The following is a 16821-nucleotide window of genomic DNA, read 5'->3' as shown; positions in this document are numbered from 1 at the left end:
AAAGGAAGTCCATTCAGAGCCTTCCCATAATGTCTGAGGAGAGATGAACTCTGGCTATCCCTTTCTCTTTTTTTCCCCCCAATATTTATTTATTTATTTGGCTCCTCTGGGTATTAGTGTGGGATCTGTAGTTGCAGCATAATGTAAGAAAGTGAAAGTGTTAGTTGCTTAGCCCTGTCCGACTCTTTGCAGCTCATGGACTGTAGCCCACCAGGCTCCTCTGTCCATGGAATTCTCCAGGCAAGAATACTGGAGTGGGTTGCCATTCCCTTCTCAGGGGGGATCTTTCCGACCAGGGATTGAACCCAGGTTTCCTGTATTACAGGCAGATTCTTTACTGTCTGAGCCACCAGGGAAGTCCAGCATGCAATTCTTAATTGTTCTTAATTGGCATATGAGATCTAGTTCCCTGACCAGAGGTCGAACCCAGGCCCCCTGCATTGGGAGCACAGTCTTAGCCACTGGACCACCAGGGAAGTCCCTGGATATCTCTTTCTTTAACTCCAGATCCGTCTGCTCTACCAAGTGCAAGGGCCCCCCAGCCCCGACCAAGCACCTTTTCACTGGTTGTCCACAATCTTTACAAATCATCCCCGCCAAGGATAGGAGGTTGGGGGAGAGGGAGTTCTCTGCTCCCTTTTTGGAGTACCTCATCCCTGTTCCTATAACTCCGCTTTACAGGAAGCATCATGGTTCTTTCTGAATGGTCACCTGCCTTCTTCTCTCACACCACTCCCCGATTCCAGGCCAGATGGTGAGCTTTTTGGTCTCATTATTCTACCGTACCTTCTCTTTCTTGCTTTGCAGCTCACTTTATTGCTGATCCCTACCACCAGCCCAATCAGCAAGTTGTTTGATCGTTGTCTCAAAGCCTGCTGTTGCAGAAAGAATCCATTTTCTCTTGTTTGGCCCTTGAAAAATGGTCACTAGGGCTGTGGAGCTGATGCTCCAGGAAAAGAATATGAAGTTTTTCTTCATCCTACTCTTCTCTGCTTCTCGGAGCCTCAGATTGCCATAGATTTTTCCTCTCCCAATTTCCATTCTATTTCATAGCCAAGTGGTTGCATTCTTCATGTCCATGAACCCCCAGGCTCTAATAGGATCCTGAGCAATGCCTAAAATAGAAGAGTTGTTGTCAGATCTCTGTTATCTAGCTACCTGGGTATTTTACTTTGTGGTACGCATGTGTGTAAGCATGTAAGTGTTATGAGTGCATGTCTTGGGGGTCAGGACATGTGGGTTCAAATTCATAGTCTCCTCTTACTAACTGTAAGACCTCGGGGCATCACCCTCTTGAGCATCAGCTTTCCAGGGCTGAGTTTTTGTGATTCAAAAGTAAAAAGAAAGTGATTTATGAATTATAAAGCTGTTCATCAAATGGAAGGGATTTTTATTGCTTGGTAACTTTACATTAGTCCTGTTGTCCCTTATCCAGTCCATAGGGGTCAAGAGACCAGAGGCCTTTATGGATCATCCACAAGTTGGATAGTTAAAGAGCAAACATGTTTTAGATAATGCGGGGCTGCTTAGTTATTACTGCAGATCACCCCTTTGTTTCTCATGCTACCAGATATAAATGAGTATAGTTTTTCACTGAAGAAATTGAGGCACGTTAGGGTAAGTCAACATTAGATTCTGTGTTTTCTACCTAGCGAACATCTATATTGAACTGTGTGTGTGTTGTATTTAATTTTGCCTTTGTGTTGTTTTTCTTGCATCCTTCCTTCTATCCCTTTATGTATCACCTCTTAGAATCTACAAACTGTAGCCATTGCCGCTGCCTCCTGGCTAGGTAGCTATTCAGGCGCCCTCCTTACCTCTTGTAAGGGATCAGTTACTTACCATCCAGCAGTTTCTTTTTTCTTATGGAAGGAAATCTGTTTAGAACAGCTCCCTTGAGACAGGGGCCCCGGGCAGCGTGTGTCACAGAGAAGGGAGGTCTGTGTGGCTGATGTCCCGTGTGTGACTTCACGCACACATGCTGACAGCAAGGACTGCAGAGGGTCTGCCCCATCTGTGACATCCCTCGTCCATCAGTGGAGGGCCAAGGATACCAGGAGGGAGACCAGAAGACCCTGCCCTTCATACTAGGTGGGTAGATACAGAGGAAGGAAGGAAATCAGGAAGAGAGAATTAATGCATAATGAGTACCTACTCTGCACTAGACAATCTGCTAAACATTCTACTTACCCATTTCATGTAATTCTCATGGAGCCCTGTTAAGTAACTTTATTTTCTGGGTGAGGTGGTAAGGCCCAATTAGGTGAGAGTGGAGCTGGAATTCAAACCCAGACCTATCTGAGCCCAGGGTTCCTAGTTCTTTTGAACTGGTCCATCCTCTCTCAGGGCTTCTCTGATGAAGAAGACAGGTTCTGTCCCTGCTAGATGGAGACTGGCTGATAACTGGAATGGGGTGTTTGGATGCTTTAGCCACAATCTGTATCCTGAAGCAATAGTGCTAATAATTTGGTAAGAACACACTCCTAGCCTTCAAAAAGACATTTTACTACCCCAGTGTCCCAGAAATCTACAGAGCTCTACAGAACCACACACCACCAAGGAGATCTGGTTTCCAGGGATAGATTTATGCTTTTACAGAGTGTACACATGCACACACACATACATACACACACACTGCCAGCCTGTGCAAAAATTTCAGAGACCCAGGGTGTCAGGAGATACTTCCCTGAAAGTGTTAGTTGCTCAGTCATGTCTGACTCTTTGCAATGCCATGGACTGTAACCTGCCAGCCTCCTCTGTCCATGGAATGGCCAAGAATACTGGAGTGGGTAGGCTTTCCTCTTTTCTAAGGGATCTTTCTGACCCAGGGATCAAACCCAGGTCTCCTACATTTCAGGCGGATTCTTTACCTCCTGAGCCAACAGGGAAGCCCCTTCTCTGTATAACCAAGTATAACCAAGGGATACTGGGATAATCCAAAAATGTTGTGGTTTCTTTGTTTTTATTGAAGTATAGGTGATTTATAGTGTGTTAGTTTCAGGTTGATAGCAAAGTAATTCAGATATATTTATATATTCTTTTTCAGATTCCAAGTTTGTTGGTTTCTTTTTTTTTTGATAGAGAAGAAATCTTGGGCCTTGGACACTGCAAGACAAGGGGCACCAATAACAATAGACTGCAATGAAGAGGGCTCCCCCTGGAGCACAGAATTGGAGTGCGGAATGTCAAAATAGTGTTCATTCGCTTATGAATCATTGTTCCAGACTTATTTTCTGGTTTGACTCATTGAGGCGGATGCAGTGTTGAACTTGTAGTGCTGAGTGTACATATCAGCTGGGGGTGTTGAGGGGCAGTGGCAGATAGTTTAGGCGGTTTGGGGAGCCGCGTTAGGATGAAAAACGCACAGCTCCCTTGCAGACCTGGGCACGATGAAACATGCTTCATGCTTAGGTAACAAGGTCATCTGTTGGGTAACCCGTACTTACAAACGGTGAAGGGGTATAATAGTGTGCTAGAGATGCCGTAACAAAATACCTCAGACTGGGTGGCTTTCACAAGAGAAATTCATTTTCTCACAGTCATGGAGGCTGGGAGTCCAAGGTCAAGGTGTCAGCAGGGTGGGTTTCTCTGCCTGGCTTGCCGAAGGCTGCCTCCTTGCTATGTCCTCACATGGTCCTTCCTTTGCAGGCATATCCCTGGCATAGCTTTTGCATATCCAAATTCCCTCATCTCATGGGGACACCAGTCAAACTGGATTAAAGCCCACCCTCATGGTCTCATTTTAACTTAATTACCCTTTTAAAGGCCCTGTCTTCAACAGCAGTCACATTCTGAGGTCCTGTTAGGGCTTCAACAGGAAATTTTGTTGTTGTTCAGCCGCTCAGTCGTGTCTGATTCTTTGTGACCCCGTGGACTGCAGCAGTCCAGGCTTCCCTGTTCTTCACCATCTGCTGGGGTTTGCTTAAACTCATGTCCATTGAGTCAGTGGTGCTATCCAACCATCTCATCTATCGCCTTCTTCTCTTCTTGCCCTCAATCTTTTCCAGCATCAGGGCCTTTTCCAATGAGTTGGCTCTTCCCATCAGGTGGGGAAATTCGGGGGATACAATTCAGCCAGTAACAGGGGCACAGAGAATGGAAACTTGCAAGAAAGAGAGTAAGAGGGTGCATGGAGCAGAAAATGGTAAGTGCTCCCACAGGAAGTGTAGCTTGTGTGAAGGAGATGAGTTCATGGAGCCTGGTGTGACTGCAAGGGCTGATGTCCTCCAGGTCCAGTGAGGGTTTTGTCTCATGATGCCGAGGACTCCTGATGGCTTTCATGTGCCCTGGTCTAAGGATGGAAGGGGAGGAGAGAAGGCAATTTGAGATGGAGAGCAGGCTGACTGGACGAAAAAGACTGGAAGAGCAGACCCATGAAGGCAGTCAAATGAGCGCAAGGACGCCGGGGGTGAGGTTGGTGAAGGCCCCCAGGCTAGATGATCTGTCATGTGTCTGAGGAGCCTTGGCAGGTCTGCAGAGGACCTCTGTGAGCACTGGACATTAATGGGTCCTGGGGAGGTACAGTCTCAGTTCTGCCCTTGAGAGTTGGCTTTCCTATGATAGAAAAGTCCCAAAAGATGCCACGGGGCCACTGAAGCATAAAAGACCCACTGGGGCCGTGAAGCCTCTTAATGACATGGGGTCTTCTGGTGACGTGAGGTCTTCTGATGACAAGAAGCAGTGAATTCACATTTGAAGTCCCTGGCACCTGGGTTCAAATTCTGGTTGGCCCTTAGCCAAGTTACTTCATCTCTCTAAGCTCTGTTTCTCCACTTGTGAAAGCAGTTAATCATATCTCCTTCTCAGGGTGGTGTGAGCATTAAATGAATCGGTGCCTATAAAGTGGCTAGCAGAGTGCCCAGCATATGTCAGTGTTAAAATGGACATTAGTTTAAATTGTTAGCTGTCAAGCCCCTTTGCTCCTTCCAAGCCTTGTTTGCAGTCCTCCTCCTCCAGGAAAGGCTCTCTGACTAGGTGCACAGGATTCATGTGTTCTTGCAGGCTGAACCTGGGAACTTTGGGTTCCCAGGTAGCTGTTAGCTTGTTGTCCTAAGTGTCCAGAGCAAGGGCCTAGCTCCTCTTCTCCCCGCCTCTCTCCTCGAGGCCCAGAGCAGATTCCTGCCTGCCTGCGGGATGCAGGGCTGAGCCTGGGGGTGCCTGACTGATTGGCCCCCTGTGACTCACTCCCATTTCCTCTCCAGGAAATCATCCCAAGCTCTGTGTCAGCTAGACACCAGGTCAGACCAGCAAGCCAGCCGCTGGCAGCTCTGCTTGAATTGGGGGCTGACTCTGTGGCTGCAGACCTTCCTGGGAGGCTCTCCTGGGGCTGGCCTCCCCTCCGCCTGGCTGGCTGGGTGGGAGGTCGCTGTTTCTTCCTCAGGAAGGTGATGCTGCCTGAGGAGGTAGAGGTCTGAGCATGAGTCTCTGCTGCATGCCTGGCGCTGTTCTGGGCTGTGGTGATCAGCAGTGATGAGGTGAGTGAGGCTCTGCCCTGGTGTGTCTGGAATGAGCTGGTTCATGGCTGTGAGAGTGAGTCCAATAAGGAAATTAACAAGGACATATCAACTAATAGTAAACATCATGATGAAGAAAATTAATAGGGTGACACGAAAAAGGCTGACATCTTCCAGTCCTTTTCTGACATTCCCCATTCAAGGAATGCTTCTTGTTGTGTAATAGGAGAAACTGTTCTCTCTCTTTTTTTTTTCCCTTTGGCCATAAGTGGCTTGTAGGATCTTAGTTTCCTGACCAGGGATTGAACTGCATGCCCTTAGGTGGAAGCATGGAGTCCTAACTGCCGGAATTCCAAGGAATTCCCAGGAGAAACTGCTGTTAGCTCTCAGAGAACTCACAAACTGAAAACTGAACACAAATAGGGTTCCACAGGATCTGGGGAGAAGGGAAAAATCCTGTGTCGTGTGGAGCAAACATTTAACTGGCCCACTTGATTTAAATACTCCAGGGGACTTTGTCTTCTTCATTGCTTTAACTTCACAATCTGGAGAAGTGGGATGCAGGAGGTTCTCAGGAAATACCGTCTGGCTTCAGGGGGCTGAGCCGGGATTAATGGAAGTGGACATTACAGGGAGGAAGAGCTTCATGTTGTTGTTCAGTCGCTATGTCATGTCTGACTCTGTGACCCTGTAAGCTGCAGCCAGGCTTCACTTTACTGTCTCCCAGAGCTTGCTCAAACTCATGTCCATTGAGTCAGTGATGCCATCCAACCATCTCGTCCTCTGCCATCCCCTCGTCCTCCTTCCCTCAATCTTTCCCAGCATCAGGGGCTTTTCCAATGAGTCAGTTCTTTGCATCAGATGGCCAAAGTGTTGGAGCTTCAGCATCAGTCCTTCCAATGAATATTCAGGGTTGACTTCCTTTAGGATTGACTGGCTTGATCTTGCTGTCCAAAGAACTCTCAAGAACTTCTCAAGAGTCTTCTCTAGCACCACAGTTAGAAAGAGCTTCATAGACTGTTTTAAAAAAAAAACAGTTTATGGCCAGAGCTGTCCAGCAAACAAAAAAAGGCTGCTTCAGGAGGCAGAGAGCCCTGCAACCCAGGAGGGTTCAGGATGAGCCAGGCTGACCACACGCTGGGCACACCAGACTGGGAACTTCTGATTGAGAAACGGTGGGCAGAGCGACCTTCATTGTCCCTTCCAACGCTGAGACTCTGCCATGCTGTCACCACCTCTGTCCAGGCCCAGCCTGCCTTGTCTTGCATCATAAATGTTTGGACTATGGTGACAATGCCTGAGCCTTGCTTCAGTAGATTTGCCCACAAAGAGGAGCCCTGACTGCTCCACATGACAAGGGAAAATCACCTGAAAATAGACTTCCCTTCCCTGACCCTGCAGCTCTGTCCCTGTTTTATTTTTTCTGCATCAAACTGCCAGCAGTAAAATTGCTGGACGCACGGCATGTGCTGTTTGCTTCCTTTATGGCCTCTCATTCCCACCAGTTGGCCAGTGGAGGAAACAATTAGTGGCATTGGCCCGAGACACGGGCTGGAGGACAGGAGAGCAGCCAGTGCTGAGCGGGCTGCGGGAGCCAGCCAGGCTGGGGTGGTGAGGGTGGGACGAGCGTGTACTCACGTCGCCATATGCCTACAGCTTTCCATCCCATGCCCACACCAAGTCATCAAGCTGTTTTTCCTCCGACCACTCCAATTGTTCCTGAACCCACTGTCTTTGCGCTTGTGCCTGAGTGCCGTGTTCCCCTGCCTCCCTACTCCTTCACGTCTCCTAATGGGCCGGTGATGTAAATACAGTCTGGCTATGTATTGATTTTCTATTTCTAGGCCTCCTTTCCAAATGGCCTAGATGTTGCTACCTGTGTTGATGTGTCTGTCTCAGAGGGAGTTCCCAGAGGGCAATGGATGTGTCTGTCTTTATCCTTTGTAGGGAGCTGTGCTTGTCACCTCTGGGTGTTGTTGTTATGTTTTTTGGTTTGTTTTGATGTGTTTGGTGCTTTGTTTTTTGGCAACCATGCCATCTCCTTGAGAGCTGATGACTCGCTCATAGAGCAGAACTCCGAAGAGAGGAGGCAGGTGATGCACAAGGGGTTCTCCTGCTCAGAGCATGAGACTGGGTGTCCCTCGTGTTTCTTGTACCCTGGACAGTTCCTCCATTGCTGCTCCCGCCTGGGGGGGTGATGTAATCCTCGGTTCATTCATTCATTCACTTCTTTACTTCTTCAGTTAGCCATGGTAATGAAGATCTTTGAGGAAACCACTCCTGGGCTTGCAGAGAGTGAATGTAAATATAAGACCCAACCTCTAACTGCGTGTCTAAAGGGAGAAACAGAATTGTAGACAGTGTATGCTATAAAGCATAGGACGGAGACCCCCACAGCAGAAGTAAGAGGTGGTGAGATGGAGACGACCAGAGATGGGGACTCAGATCTTGGCTCCAGCTTTTACTGGTTTTGTGACCTTCTTGAGCCCATGTTCAGTGAAGTGATGTCTACTTTCTAGGATTGTTGTGAGGGAGAATTAAGCTGGATAAAGAATCTGCCTGCCAATGCAGGAGACATGAGTTCGATCTCCTGGAGAAGGAAGGGAAGATCTCCTAGAGAAGAGAACGGCAACCCGCTCCAGTATTCCTGCCTGGAGAATCCCATGGACAGAGGAGCCCAGTAGACTACAATCCATGGGGTAGCAAAAGAGGTGGGCATGGCTGAGTGACTAAACAACAAACAAACAAATATGTAGTCAGAACCCTGTCATTATGGATCCCTCTTTTCCATGTCGGGGGAGAATATAAAAGGAGTGTCTCACTTTGCCTGGGAAGTTAGGAGAGCTTCACAGAGGAGGTGGTTATTGAGCTTGATCTTACAGCACAGAGAACAGTTGCCCAGGTGGAGATAGAGGGGAAGAACATTCCAGAAAGTGGGAACTGCCTTTTCCTTAACTCGCCCCTAGTAAGGAAAAGGCCTGGGAATTCCCTGGCCATCCAGTGGTTAGTATTCTGCGCTTTTACTGCCAAGGGCCCACGTTCAGGCCCTGGTCTGAGAACTAAGATCCCACAAGCTGTGTGGCATTCGCCCCTCTCCCCCTGCCCCCAAAACAAATAAAAGCCTGGCCTCTTCAAAGAAGGAGGGCCAGAGTGTGCTGTGGGACCATGGCAGAGATAAGATGGGGAGGAGAGGAGGGATCTGGATTTGGATGGCCCTGGGTGTCCAGCAAAAGATTTTGGATGATATTGCAAAGAGCAGGGACATGATGGAGGCATTTAAGCAATACGTGGTATGAATCGATTTCGTGTCTAGGGTAATAAACTTTAGGGGGCAGTATGGAAGTGGGAAGAGTGTGGGCCTGGGAGAGAATATATTAATAGTCATTCAATAAACATTTACTGAGCAGCTATTACGTGCCAGTCACTCTGTGAGCACTGGGATACAAAGATGGAGAGATTCCTGAAGGTGACAGGTAGATGGTAACACACATTGTGTTATGTGGTGTTGTAAGTTGTGGTGAGGGTTTTGCTGGAGAGCAGCCCTGGCCCTGTGGAGGCCTGAAGGAGGGGCAGCTAATCCTAAAGGCTGTGGACAAGGCCCCTCATTCACCCGCATGGATGTGGACACATGGCACAGTGCCCAGGGGTATCATATACACAGACAACCACACCAGGTGGTCCTGGTATTGAGCTTGTCCACGAGAGCGAGAATATGAGTTAGAACCAAGGGAGTAACAGCTCAGGAAAGGAGGCATTTACCTCCAAAACAGTATTCTGAAGTTGGAATTGGCCATCAAATTGAGGTAAGGATTGAGGGAGAGGGAGGAATCCAGCCTCTCTAGGGAGCAGTCCCTCAGGAAGGTCCCGAGGCTCCAATCTAAGGGGCAGGAAGGGTGGTAGAGCCCCTGGTGGGAGAGACTAGAGAAGACACCCCTTGGGCAGCAACTGCAGTGTGGGGGCTGGCGTATGTCTTTTCTTCATCTTGGAACCTAACCCCGGGGTTGGGGGCTGATTTCTCTCTACCTCCCTCTCCTTCCTCTTCAGATTCCTCATGTTAATCCTCTCCCAGAAGAACCAGATCACCTAACCATGTGCAGGACAGCGAACAAGTCAACCTCCTACTGTGCTTTCTGTACATTATGAAGCCCTAGGCTGGTGTTAGGATTTTGGCCATCATCCTTCTGGGTAGCAGACTGAATGGATGGTTGGAGGGAATGGGTTTGGAGAGCTGGAGATGGGATGGTTTAGGCAGTCGGTCAGTTTCAGAGCTTCTTTCAGGGGAAGGAAGGTGAGAACAAAGTTCAAGGGCCTTCACAGAAGCTCAGAGAATTTGCTGTACTACCCAGCACTCCCAGAGCTCCGGCTGCCAGCAGGGAGGTGTGGGGTGAGGACCAGGAAGAGGAAGAAAGCTCTTCAGAAACCAGAGACCAGAGGCAAACCCAGGGCTGTGAGCGGATGTGTGATGGTGTGGCCCTTCCCCAAGGGACAAGTGTGTGTGTGTGTGAACATGGAAAAATAAAAATAGTGAGTAGGGAGGGATAAATTGGGAGATTGGGATTGACATATACCCTCTATATAAAACTGATAACTAATAAGGACCTACTGAATAGCACAGGGAACTCTACTCAGTACTCTGTAATGGACTATATGAGAAAAGAATCTTAAAAAAAAAGAGCAGATATATGTATAACTGACTCATTTTGCTGTACACCTGAAACTAACAACATTGTAAATCAATCATACTATATTCCAAAAGGATTTCTAAATAAATAAGTAAAATAAACATGGGGACACAATTGCAAGGTATCCTAGTAACCAACTGGCATCTCATCTACCCTCTCATAGCAGGAGGAAGAGGAATACTATCTCCAGGCCAGCACTCCCCCACTCCATGCTCCTGTTTACCTCCACCCTTTGCTTGGCCCCTGCTGCACTCCTCCCTTCCCCCAACCTGTGGCCTCCACCCCAGCCGGGATCAGATATGGCCTTTGTCTTTCTGCCTGGCTGCTCCCTTTCAGGGCATAAAGGCCTCTGTGTCTGGGATCTGGGAACACCCATAGTTCAGGGGAGCTCGAGGGACAGCTTTGGGAAGTCAGACGGGGCTTCCCAAATACATGCCTCCTCTCTCCACCCACTGCCCCTTCTCCTCATGCTCTTCCCCTGGCCTGGATACCCCATGGCAGTGCTGTTCCCAAAGCTGTGGAGGAGGCTTCTGCTTTCCTGGGTCCCTGTTTAGGGAGGGGGAAGAGGAGGAAACAGAGCAGAAAATGTGCCTTCTGGAGAGCACTGAGGAGCTGGGCCTGGGAGCCACAGTATGGAGGGGAGGCATCTTCCCCTGCACCCCCCCTTACTTCTGCCAGTACCAGCTCTGGGGGCACCTAGGGGTCTGGGGATCTGGCAGCCCATGCTTGCTGGCCAGTGGGGGCTTCCTGTGAGGACCCCTTGGACTCACTCCCAGGTAAGGGAAGGTGCCCATGACTAACTAGCTTAAGGTGAATGGAAAGCCACGGTGTGGATGACAAAAGGGCTAAGGCAACTTCACGTCACTGTAGAGTCATAACTGTTCCTAATAGCTACCATCTACATAGCAGTTGTATGGTTAAGCACTTTCCATGCTTTCAGTTCCTCTAATCTTTGCAGTCGTATTTTGCAGATAAAAGAGACTGAGATTCAGAGGGTGGCTTCACTCGTCTACAGTTACACTGCCATTGAGGCAGTAGAGCACTCAGGTTGGGCTCCTTGCTCTTTGATGCCAAAAAGAGCCAGTGTTCAATTTTATTTTTCTATTCTAGCACTACAGATTCCTAGACAAGTTAGGAATTAGACAAGTTACTTAATTTCTCTTAGACTCCACATTTCTGTCTGTAAAATGGGGTTAATGATATGTTTCGTAATGGTAGCTGTTGAGGATTCAGTGAGACAATCCACACAAAATGACAAGCTTGATGTCTTGAATATTCATTCATTCATTTAGCAGATGTGAACTGGGTGCCAGTTTGATGCCAGGGATGTGCTACATGCTTGATTTACAAAAGTGAGCAAAGTGGCCATGGACCCTGCCTTTTTGGAAACAAGCAAAGTCTGCAAGGCCTGATAAGTGCCATATATAGGAAGCATGATGTAAAAGGCAGGTATAAAAAAAATGTGGCAGAACAGGAGGTAAACCCACTTCTGCCTGCCTTGAAAGGCAGGGAGGTAATACCCCAGCCTACTGCTTCAGGGCTTACTGTCACATCTTCCGTGGAGGAGGGGACAGTCCTCTGCATGCATTGGGAAGTCCATGCCAGAAGAGCTTCCATCCTTTCTGGACACCCACTTAGTAGGAAGTGGACATACTGGGCTTCCCTAAGGGACAGTGGTAAAGCTTCTAGAAGTCATAACAGATTCATTTATCCATTCAGTACTTTTAAAGTACCAAGCACTTTTTCTAAAGAGTGAGGATACAGCAATGAACAAAGCAGAGGCAAAAATTCCTGTCCTCATGGCCTTTATAAGGTTCATGCAGGAAGAGAGACAATAAATAAGTTAGTAGGTAAAATACATTGTAAGTTAGATATTGATATGTGCTATGGGGATAATAAAGCAAGAGAAAGGGAATCCAGAATGTGCTGGGGTAGTGGTGCAATTTTAAGTAGAATTTTAAGGGAAGAACTTACTCAGAAGGTGGTAATTGAGAAAGAAGCGATAGAACGCCCATACTTTTGACCAACTGGCTACAAATTCAGGGGTTCCCACAGCTCCTTCAGTTTCAATAATTTGATAGAGCTCACAGAATTCAAGAAAGTGCCATACTTACTTAGAGTTTGGGGTTTTATTTATTTATTGGCCACAGCAGGAAGGCTCTTAGTTCCCAGACAAGGGATCAAACCTGCACCCCCTGCAGTGGAAGTGTGGTGTCTTAACTACTGGACCACCAGGGAAGTCCCCAGTTTTATTTTTAAAGGATACAAATCAGGGCCAACCAAATGAAGAGACACATGGGGCAAGGCCTGAGAGGGTCCCAGGTGCAGACCTGTGTCTTCCACTTGTGGAATGAGGCCCTCACCCTCCTGGCAGAGGATAGGACACCCTCCCATCAATGTATTCCCCAACCAGGAAGCTCCCCAGTGCCCAGAGTTTTTTTTGTTTGTTTGTTTACTATTGCTCCAGTCTCCAGCCTCACCCTCTTCTTGGAGGTGAGCAGGTCAGGTCTGGCTGATATCAGTGGCCCAAAGCCCCACATGGTTGGTCTTTCCAGCAAAACCAGCCCCATCCAGAATCAAGTCACTTCATCAGCATAAAGCCAGGTAGGGTCCAAATGCCCACTATGAATAACAAAGACTCTCCTATCATTTGGGGAAATCCCAAGAAGTTAGAATCCCTGTCCCAGGAACCCAAGACAAAGACCAGACAGATTATTACAGGACAAGAACCTTGAAAGAATCCCAAGGACTTGGGTTTTTACTTTGAATAAGATGAAAAGTCAGTGGCAGGTTTCAGGCTGAAGTGACATTATATAATTTCTGTTTCAACAAGGTCACTCTGGCTGCTATGTTAAGAGTAAACTATGTGAGGAAAGGGTGGAGACAGGAGACCCTTCAGGAGGCTATTGCAGTAATCCAGACACAAGATGATGGCTTGGGCAACAATGGTACCAATGGAGGCCTCGTGGAGTGGTCCTTCTCTGGAATTAGCAGATTCATGGCTGGATTGGGTGCAGGGGGAGAGAGAGAGAACAGAGTGCAGGGTGACTCTGAAGTTTGTCTTGAGAACCCAGAGGAATGAAGTTGTCATTTACTGAGAGGATCGGGTTTGGGAGTGGAAGATCAGGAGCTCAGTCTTGGACATGTTAAGTCTGAGATGCCAATTATACATCCGGTTGGAGATGTTAAATAAGCAGATTTGACAGGTGTGGCTGGAGTGTGAAGGAGAGATCAGAGCTGGGCAGAACTGCTAGAATACCAGTGTAGAGATGGTATTTTAAATTATATAACTGGATGAATTCACTGACGGGGGTGAATGGAGCGGGAACACAGCCAAGGACAGGCCCGTGGGACCTTTGGTGACTCCCAGTGAAAGATGAGGAGTTACTAGCCAAGGAGGCTATGGATGGGGCTGGGGAACAGGAAGGGAACCAAGAGAGTGTGGGGTCCTACAAGCTAAGGGAGGGATTACTGACTGTAATAATTGCAGCTGATCCATCAAGCAAGATGAGGGCTAAGAGGAAGATAAATGTTGGATGTAGCAACTTGGAGGTTGCTGGTGACCTTGACCAGAAAAGTTCTGGTGTGAGTTCATGACAGAGTGGGGAAAGTATGCATTACAGGTGCTCTAAAGGAGAGCAGAAAAAGGGAGCTGGGTATGGGATCCAGAGAGTTTTAAAAGGGGAGAAAATGTAGCCCATTTGTATGCTGATGCCCGTGGAGAGAAAATAGCAGTTTAAGAAACTGGGGATGTTTGGTCATGAGAAGAGGAGACTCTGGGGGCATGTCATAACTCTTCACGTGCTTAAAGGACTGTCATATGGAAGAGAATTAGATTCATTTTATGTGACTCCAGAGAGAAGAGCTGAGGGTTAGAAGCTGCAAAGAGGATTGTACCATAGCCTCAATAAGAATTCTGTGTCCCCAATTATTTACTCATTCAAGAAATCAATGTTGAGCTTATAAGGAAAGGAAATTCACAAAAGAGAGGATATACATATATCTGATATAGCTATAGCTGATTTACTTTGCTGTACAGCAAAGTAAACATTTTACTTGGCAACATTGTAAAGCAACTATACTCCAATACAAATTTTAAAAATTAAAAAATATGAAAAAAGAAAATCAGTGTTGAATGCCTGCTTTGTGACAGGCACTGGCATAGGCACCAGGGAGGGTATGAGGAAGACTCCTTTGGCCAGTGGGTGAGAACAACACAGGCTGAGAGTTGTAATAATATGTGTGGAAAGTGCTGACAAGGGCCCCTGTATCTGACTGGGGAGGGGTCCGGGGTAGTGAATGGGGGTTCAGGGAAAGGTCAGGCTGGGCAGGGGAGTCATAAATGATCGCGGAGGATCTTCTGTCTCCTGATAACTGAGAACCTATTTGGCCTAAATAAATGAGGCTTAAAAAGGTACTTGAGCCTCAGTTATCAGGTACATTTTCTGGATGACTAGGCCATGTAGATACAGCCTTAATAAAAATGATGGCTGATAGGTGGGTGGTGCTTTATCATTTACAGAGCACATTTAATCCTCAAAACAGCTCTGCCAACATCATTCTGTTATCCCTGTTTTATCGTCAGGCTAACTGAGACTCAGAGATGTGAGCCTTGCCTCAGGTTGCATAATTATACTAAGGATGGAGTTGGGGCCAGAACCAAGTTCACAAGTCCCCAGTCCAATGTGCACACCCTTCCTGGGGCTGCCAAAGGCTCAGCCATGCTGATTATAACCTGCTCCGACCCATGCAGGGAAGGGCTTTGGTGCCAGAGTTTGGGTCTCTTGTGAAATGTCTCATAACCCGTGCCCCCTCCCGTGATTTCTTGGAGCTTTCGGCAGTCTGCTTCCCACAGAAAATAATCTGCTCTGATTACGCCAGTTTCCTGGCCTCTGCCCAGGACTTTCTCTCCTGCGGCTCCCCCCTGGCCCTGACCCGTCCCCTGTTCTTGTTCTTGCATCATCATTCTCTTACTTCCAGGAGATCTCTGGAACGCAAGAGTTTGGCTTAAAGCCAGATTCTTTTGACTTCCTGGATCAGCAGTCCTTGGGTTTCTCTGGTGTTGAGGAGAACTATAGCATCCAACTCAATGGACTTGAACTTGGGCAAATTCAAGGAGATAGTGAGGGACTGTTGTGCTGCAGTCCATGGGGTCACAAAGAGCTGGACACAACTTAGCAAATGAACAACAGGAACAATAGCACCCAAACAATTAAAGAGGGTGAGATATCCAAAAAATGTTAGGATGGAAGGAAGAAGGATAGGGTAAGGATAATAGTAATAATGGTGATGATGATGATAACAACAGCTTACCTCGGGCTTACTACCTATGAGGAAATACTAATATTAATATTATCTCCGTTTTGCAAGTGGGGAAACTGAGGCACAGAGAAGGCAAGCCCGCTGCCCCAGGTTGAGCAGCGGAGTCCGTTACTGAGTCAACTAGTTGAGCAGATGTGCCCTACTGCCTCCCTTAACAGAGAAAAGGAGGAGAGAAATAAAGACTCAAGGACGCTTTCATTCAGCAGGACTTTTTTGAGGCTTCGTGGTGGTGCTGAAGCTACAGGGGAGGAAATAGATCTAGTTCCTGCCCTCAGTGAACTCACAACTCCAGCCTCACAGAGCATCAGAGTGGGGAGGATCTCAGAGATGCTGTCCAAACTGGGACACGGGGAGGTGAAGCAAAACACCTCCGAAGGAACAGGGAGCATGCACCTTTGCCCACATACAAAAATAACATAAAGCATACAAGTTGGCAGTTCAACACAGGCCCTTGACAACTGCAGCCAAATACCTGTTGTAGGAAATTTGTGGCTGGGGCCTGCCACAGGCAGGGCTCAATGTCCTTGCCACCCTCAGCTGGAGGGGAGTTGCAAGGCTAAGAAATAGTATGATGTTGGCCAAGAGCGTGTAAAGTGTTAAACTGTGAGAAAGAACAAGCGGTCCAGTTTGGAAGGGGTAGAGCTTACTTGTAAGGGAGAAGTAGAAGGTAAGGGAAAGATGCTAAAGGATGTGGCCCAAGCTGAGCTCCGAGATACTGAGAGAAGCAGTCAGGTGGGACTCCTCCAGAAAGGCTTCCTAGAGGAAGGGACCTTTGGGTTGCATTTGAGAGGAAGAACGAATAAAATATTTGTAGGACAAGGTGGTGTGGGAAGTGGAAAGGGAGGAGAAACTTGCCTTTTGAATTCAACAGCTGTTAGTGAGTATCTAAGAGCCAGACTTCCATGATCGTAATTAGGATGAACTAAAAACAGCATCCTTGGACTTCCCTGGTGGTTAAGTGGTTAAGAATCCACTTGCCGATGCAGGGATATGGATTCGATTCCTGGTCCGGGAAGATCTCACATGCTGCGGAGCAAGCTTGGGCTAGGCGCTAGGGCTCTGCTCCGCAACAAGAGAAGCTGTCCCAATGAGAAGCCCATGCACCACAATTAGAAAGGAGCCCCCACTCTCCGCAAGTAGAAAAAAGCCCACACACAGCAATGAAGACTCAGCACAGTCAAAAATAAAGTAAATAAATAAATAGAGCAGAGAAGATCTGAAAGATAACATCAACCACCCAAGAAACTGACAGTTATAAAACAGTATACCTAATAACTGAAGAATAAAAGTTCATTAAAATAAATAAAAATATAGTATCCTCAAGGAGCTTATAGTTCAGTGCTTCATGGAGTCATATGGTGCAC

The 16821-nt window shown here is 47.5% G+C and overlaps 1 protein-coding gene and 1 long non-coding RNA gene across 5 annotated transcripts in view; both read left to right on the top strand.

Moving 5' to 3' along the window:
• KIRREL1 (kirre like nephrin family adhesion molecule 1) overlaps positions 1 to 16821 on the top strand; it is a 99763-nt gene that overhangs the window by 39675 nt on the left and 43267 nt on the right. The gene's annotated exons all lie outside the window — the stretch shown is intronic.
• On the top strand, positions 4500 to 10084 carry LOC129654582 (uncharacterized). The gene is made up of 3 exons (XR_008715513.1): positions 4500 to 5474; positions 7973 to 8164; positions 9498 to 10084. It is a non-coding gene; the product is annotated as an uncharacterized LOC129654582 (long non-coding RNA).

Source organism: Bubalus kerabau, chromosome 6, assembly GCF_029407905.1.
Source record: "Bubalus kerabau isolate K-KA32 ecotype Philippines breed swamp buffalo chromosome 6, PCC_UOA_SB_1v2, whole genome shotgun sequence".
Classification (NCBI taxonomy): domain Eukaryota; kingdom Metazoa; phylum Chordata; class Mammalia; order Artiodactyla; family Bovidae; genus Bubalus; species Bubalus kerabau.
Note: the sequence above shows the minus strand (reverse complement) of the source record. Positions and strands in the feature narration are given on the sequence as shown.